We start from the raw sequence: 7,574 nt of genomic DNA on the forward strand, positions 1-7,574 counted from the left end.
AGCAGGAACATCTCTCTCAACTTTAAAGATAAACTTCAAAATACAGAACAACATGAGATCATTAGGCTGCATGAAGAATGTTCTAAGTGGTAGCTTTTGGCTAAAATAGATGTACAGAAAGGAAAAGAGCCATTCTGAGTATGATAGGGAAGAGCTAAAGGCATTTGATGCCCAGAAACTTTTCATAATATTCATTATTTTCAGAGTAATATCTTTGCTTTATGGGTCATAGTAAAGCATATGGATAATTTATATCCAGAAGGAGACTGCAATAGATTGATTTTCTTTTGTTCATCAAGAGATAACCATTTAAATTTTTCGCATGTCTTAAAAAAAGCAATGGACAAACATCAATGTGTGTAAGTATATTAAGTTTGGGAAGGCTAATGATTTTTCATATTTTCCTTTTTTATTATCAGAAATAATTAATAACAGTTGTTATTGTTCATGRATTTGTTATTGACTATGAATGCAACAAAATATTTAAATTTTAAACATTTTAAGAGGCTTTTAGTTAGAAAAAGGATGCTTTTGAATTAAAAAATCYTAAGAAAAAGCACTCACTGTACAAAAAAATTGGTATACAAATAAACAAAACTCTCTGTCAGATACTGTTTTTATTGTCATAGCTTTGATTGAAGATTTTCAGSCATCCCTGCTGATAACTCACGGTTGATGACTGCAGTCCTTCTAGATTCTCAATGAAAACAAATTACGAAGAAAGAGGATATCTGTGCTTATGGAAAAAAAAACACCATATGTACTACGACTACAAGTGTTGCTTTTTCAGATGCTGCCAGATATAGGAATCAATGAGGGTTGTATGTGTATGAGTGCAATTTGCTACAACATAGTGATTAAGTTTCCGTAGCTTATGATTGAACACATTTGTTAAAATTCAAAATCACGACCTGAAATTAGATCACTAAATGTTTCAGCAAGTGCATTCAGCAAAAGGCTTTATAGATGGAGAAACACAAAATCATTTATCTGTCTCTATCGAGGTAAGATTCCAGAAAAGACATAATGACTTATCCCCACCTAAGGACAGAAAGATGTAGACAGAAAGGACAAGGACAAAAATACTTAACCTSATGACTGATCATCCAGGCAACTATGCTCAAATTGCTTCCATTTTGTTAAAGAAACCCCTGCTCTGGCAAAAAGCTGTCATTTGTGTGCTGCACTAAAAGCCCTGTTTAGGGTCATGGAGGAGCTCAGTTCCTGAGTTTGYTACCTGGCCTTCTCTCCAAAAGTCAAATAAGAGTAACCTTGAGGTATGMTGTTCTATGCTTATTGTTTGTGACTGTATGTCAAAAAGAAGAAAATGCTTTGTTTACGAAGGCAGGGACTGAGAACAATGACAGTCACATGGAAACAATATCCCTGTTCTCCCAGAAGGATGTTAACAGTTATTATATTGCACCAGAAGTATGTGTCATCTCTAAGCCAGCAATTCATTTACTCTTCTCTCAGAAATGAATGTACTGTAGCAGGAAATTTATAACGAGARTTTGAGGGGAGAGTAAATCAATCTTATCTTCAGCCAGCAAGCAATAATACACACTAACAGGGACAGACAGGACTTGTCCAACACTGCTGCTTGCTAAAGAGGAAGGTATTGATTTGTGTTTGCCTTTTTCTATTAACAGTAAGGAGTCTACAGCACTTTCACACATCATAGGATAAGGCTTAAGGGTGTCAAAAAGCAATATACAAAGCTCAAAATGTTTGTAGCTGTGATTTGTGGAAGCTATGATCATTTTGAATGCTTATTTAAAGGTTTTTTCTGCATCACCATCTCCCTTCAAACAAAGAGAAGTTTTCTTCTGTCATTGACCTTCTAATAACCTGTTCTCAACAGAGCAGTTCTCACTATATAACTAGTCTCATTCATTCTTGCTGCTTTCTGATACCAGAATATACTGAAGATACTACACATGCCTTTTTCTTTATACAACAAATTTTATGTTTGATGTCCTTGGGCTTGCCGTTATCAGCTTCTGTTTGTAAAAAAAAAAAAATACAAAAATATTAATAATTTTGATTACAAAAGGGCTCTCATAGTGGTACATTTTGATATAAATTTTGAGGGTAGCATAAAATATCAGGATTAGTTAATATGTGATATATATGTCAATTATACAACCTAATTGATAAGCCWGATAAATGTTTCATCAGTCTTCTGAAATGTGTTTGGCCATCAATATCTACTGTCTTGCTAAATAAAAAATCCGTGCATTATTTCTAATAAAATGTCACATGCCATTATGAAGAAATTTTTTTATGTATACCTCAAGTTTTATATTCAGGTGAAAACTGTTTAGTAGGCATTGCATGCTCAATTACTTGCTATGGTCATGGAGTAAGAAAACAATTAACCAGATTTTTAAAAATCATCAGTATACTTTATATTGTGCAAGATGAAAAAGAAGATGTTTCCAAGGAAGAACTGCAGCTCAAAGGTTAATAGGCAAAGGTGACATTTTCACTAATAAATAAATAGAAAAAAATGTATGTTTTAGTAAGCAATTTTTGAACAAAAATAAAAAAAAATCTGTAACAGATTATTTATGAGATAGTCATGTGTTTTTTGRTAAGTTAACATCTCAAGCTTTTTGAGAACTATATATTCTAGAAGAACTGATCTTCAGATATCTCTAATACTAGGAACAAATGGAAGAAAGAAATACATATCCTCAGCCACAGAATTACTAGAAGGAGCTGTGTATCTGAGAAACATTTAAATGCAAAACACTTAAATTAGCATTTTATTCTTTGGCTTAATTGATGGGAAAAAAATCAGGTTTATTTTGCTTATTTCCTTGACACCTGATAGACATTGATGGACATTTTAGACATYAGATTATTCTGTCTAGCTTTCTGGTGGTCAGGCTGTCTCATTTTCCCAAAAATGSAGAAGATTGACAAGGGATTTAAGAGAAACCAACTTGTGCAGCAAATGGATGCCAGATGCCATACTGTAAGGTGCTGAAAATAACACTGAAAWCTTATGTTCAAGAACTGAATCCTACCCTAGGTGATTAATTTAAGGTGAGATTTATTCTCCTTTATGCTTGGGGCAAAATTCAAACGCCYCATGGCCTCCTAGTATTATTTTAGTAATGCAAAGTGTCCTACTTGGTGYCTAGCAGCCTCTCTAGAAAATTTATGTGTCTCTTGTCTTGTGTCACAAGCAGCAGCCTGTGCAGATACCTGCCTTATAGTGTCCCCCTGGCCTGTTTCACCTGAATCTAGGTGAAATTCATTCACCTATGTAAAAGTAACTGAATCCTTACCTTGCTCTTCTGTACYGGCAGCTAAGTCAGACGAAATTCTTCCAGGTGTGCCAAATCATGATAAATTCCTACCTGATGTCAAGTGAATTAAAAACTCTGTATCTTCTGCTCATTCTTTCTTTTTACTGCCAGGAAACTTCAGCATTGTTCTCATGGGCTTCACCAGCTAAAACCATAGCTAACTACATCACTGATGTAATAACTGAAAGTCAGGGCTGAGTCTGTTTGTAGATGGAAAACTAATACATGTGGAGGGAGGGTGGGTTTTGTACACCCATGGGAATAGAAACAAAGAAGCAACAAACTGAAATTGTTGGTCATGCATCACATTATTTACAATATTATTATATTATTATCATGATTTACTCAAGAAAATGTTTTTTTTATCTGTCCCTAGGGGAATGATTTTATTGATAACTGAAGGAAACAAAAGTGAGTTGCATGAGTTGCACAGAGAGTATTTCAGGAACATTTTTTAGACTCACATTGAAATCACACTACAAAATATTCAAAGTTAAGAAGACTTTGGATATATATGAATGAAATTTGGAATTTTTGGGCAATGAGACTAGCAGAATTCAATTCAACTAAGCTGATCTTTGCATCTGAACCTTGAAAATACTACTAATATAYAAATTGTATGGGTCTCAGTGGTATAAGGCACAGGAGTCAGAACTTTGGACTCCTTTTGGACTTTGGACTATGGGCTCACATTTTCTCCTGTTTGGGAAAGAAACTGAAAACATATTATCCCTCATTATAATTTTAGCCTCTGACCTTGAGAACACCTGCACAGTCCTTTAGAAGGARTCACAGAAGAAATAAAAATTATGTTAAAAAAATGTCTTTTCTTGCTTATACAMTTTCCAGCTAGATATTCACCCTATATAGAAGTTATTAAGCATAACTTTTTGTGAGCTGTGAGGCATATAGTGCATTCCACAATATTCTCCAGGCTCAGAAGGTGTGTGTGCTTCAGATCAGGAGTGCTTGTCTTTGATTTATCTGCATTTCTGAAAAGGTGACTGGCAAGAGACATTTTGATCTTGCAATTTTGATAAAGTGAGCTGCTCTTATGTTTGAGTGATACCTCACTTAAAAGCATTAGGGTAAGTCACAGTTCTTTCAGCCTCAGCTGGAATTGCTACAGCTGCTGYTGTGGAACTTCTTTAGTGTTCCATTAATCCTACAAAAGACAGGCTGGCTCCACAGTAACACCTACACACACACACACACAAAACCAAAACAGAACCAAAAAACTCTTCTCTTACTGATTAGTTGTGATGGTGTGATTGGACTATAACAAGGGAAATCCATTCTATATGATTAATGCTCGTTTAAAATGTGTGTGTTTGATGTCGTTTTAGGATGTCTGTTGTAAACAGTCCATCTTAGAAGGTTGTAATGGTAGCTTTCTAAGCACTTTATAAAGAAGGGAACTATTATTCTCCCCATTTTACAGATTTGTAGACTGCAGCAAAGATTGGTGCAGTGACTTGCCTGGTGGGGGGTCAGTTCTMTCAATATTGCTGCTGTAATCCATTTTGAAGCATTGGTGAATTTCTGTGTTGGACTTGCCTGCGGCCATTAGATGTGAAAACAGTCCACTAATAGAGTTTTTATCAGCTTGAGACAGCCAAAGTGCTCCCTCTGCCAGTGTTCTGGAAGCAATTTAGTAGGTAACTCTTCATGACTGTGACAGGCAAGGTAAATCCCAAGTRGGAGTTCTGTTTTCCTTAGTTTCTGCAGCAGTACAAATACAAATAATCAAAGGAAGGTTAGGAAAACTTAGTGATGGTTCAGAAAGWGTCTTGCATTAACTCTCATGATTGGATGTGTCACTAGCAGGCCATATACCCATTAAATTCTCTTTGTAGAACTATAAATGTAGGGGAAAGTCTGCCATATAAAATCTATAAAAAAAAAACAAAACAGTGTTCTTTCCTGCCTGTTTGGTACAGTGTTCTTTCCTGCCTGTTTGGTACTTTCTCTGAATGCTGATGTGGAATTTTAATGTCATCCCATGCCATAGCAGTGCCAGAATTGAATCTTGAGCATTGCATGCCCTAGAACAACTATACCTATTCATAGAGGTCAGCTAAATCTTACAATGACTGTGTACATGTTCTCTTGTGCTATAGGTTTAGGAATACACAGAGTGATTGTAGTGTGTTTGTAGCAATTTTAAACTAAGAGAGCTTACTATGATAGTAGCTTACTATCATGAGCAAAGGTAAAGCTTGGAATCCAAATCCTTTCAAAGAAAGTGAAASTGTTGTGATCCAGTTCAAAAATTAAGGCATAAATCATATGATAGTTGAGTCTTGGCTCTGGTTTCTTTTAAAGCTRTAGAAAAAAATGTGAGGCTGACTGTCCTCATGTGCTTTTGGCCAAAAATGGGAAAAGAGTTTCTGAAGACAATTGTGATGCAGCCGGTGATCCATTTTGACATTTCAGTTAAGCACAAGTCAATTCCTCATTCTTTTTCAACCCTTGGACTACATAATTGGACCCCAAAACAGTGTGTTAGACTAATCYGTCTATATAGAAATTCCTGCAGCGTGCTTGACAAACTGTGAAATATTTAATTCTTTAAGCATAAACCATGCTATCTTCATTAATACACCAAATAATTCTGGAATATCACTGAGTAAATATATTATTTCTGATATATAGTGGTCAACATTGGTCTCCTGGACTTAGAATATCAATTTGCTTGCAGTTTCCACCACTTCTGTACTTTGTAACTGAGAAATATAATAGAGAATGCTAATTTCACTAATCAGAACAGCAATGGCTGTCTGATTTCATCTAAAATGTTAATGAATACTCGTTATAATTTTAAATTAAGTCAGTCCTGATGAAGAAATTGCTCCTAGTTTAAGGAAGTGCAAAATTTGCCCAAGAGAAATGGAAACTACCCATTGCTTGAAAACAGCTGCTCATTGTTGCTATCAGCTCACTGGGATCCAGTGGCAGGATCAACAGGAATGCCTCAAAATTCTGTTGGGGATGGTTCAGATCAGACATTAGGAAGTATTTCTTTTCCATGAGGGTGATCAGTTGAACAGATTTCCTAGAGAGATGGTTGATGAATCTTGTGGGTTTCTTCAAAAACTGRAAAAGTTCTATTCTATCCTATTTTATTCTTTTCCATTCCATTCTCCTCTAGTCAACATTCTTTCCTTTGTTTATTGACTGAGTCCTATCAGTTTCTATTGCACCATAAGTCTTTTTAAATAAGCTTRTAACAGAATTTTTCAAAGCAACAGTGATAAAAATCAAGTCACTGGTGTCAGATTTCAATGTGGAAAAATAAATTGATACAAGAAAAATGAAGACAATTTTTTACACAAATAGATTTTTTTTGCACAAATATGTATTTGCTGTAGAGATAACACTGTACAATGTAATGACGCACACTTTCAATAGGCAAATGTGATGTGCACAATTTATTCTCTTTTCTATAACATCCTCCTGCATACTACTAACTGTAATAAAATTACTGATTTTTTTTTTTTTATCTGTACAAGGTCTTCACCTACTTTAACTCAATGGCATTTGCAGCTGCAATGGCATTTTAAACTTTCTTCAGAAACCAGATTTAACAAATGCGTTGTATGAAAAGTTGGATTAAAAGGTTGTGTTCTTATTTGACTTGTTAAAATAATAATAATAATAAAAAAATAATAGGCTTACATTCTGTTCTCCTTTGCGCTCATTTAAAGATAGAATAATTTTGGAATATCAGGAATAAAGCTTGACAGAGTAAGCCATACATTCCTCACCTCCAGACCTTATTATTTCAACTCATTATGTCTGGGAACRATTCCAAGCAGGTGTTAAAAAAGAAGTTTCGAAACCCATCAACCCATCTTCCTAGTGACACATAGGTCTCTGCATACATCACCCCACATTACAGTTTATCTTAATATTCAGAGTCTTCTATAGCAAAGGACCAAGCTTTTCTTTTCAGAAATGATGACCTCCCTTGACAGCCGTTATAATTGAAAGAAACCATAAAGTTTTCTGTCAAGAAGAAAAGACTTGCAAGCATGGGAGATAGAACTTTTGCAGGCGCTGCACAGAGATYGAGGAGCTCTCTTTCACATGTGACATGAGCTTGTGAAATGAGCTCAGATTTCACAGCTTTCAGATTTAAATGCAAAATCYATTTCTTTCACTTAGCTTTCTCTGAAGAATCTTCTCCCATAGTGCTTTTCTCTGACCTAGCTTAGCTTTCTAAGCATCAAAGTGGGAGGTTAGAGGACAAAC

The sequence above is a fragment of the Malurus melanocephalus genome, unplaced genomic scaffold (genome assembly GCF_030028575.1).
Source record: "Malurus melanocephalus ecotype Western Australia unplaced genomic scaffold, MMel_1.1 scaffold_152, whole genome shotgun sequence".
NCBI lineage: Eukaryota > Metazoa > Chordata > Aves > Passeriformes > Maluridae > Malurus > Malurus melanocephalus.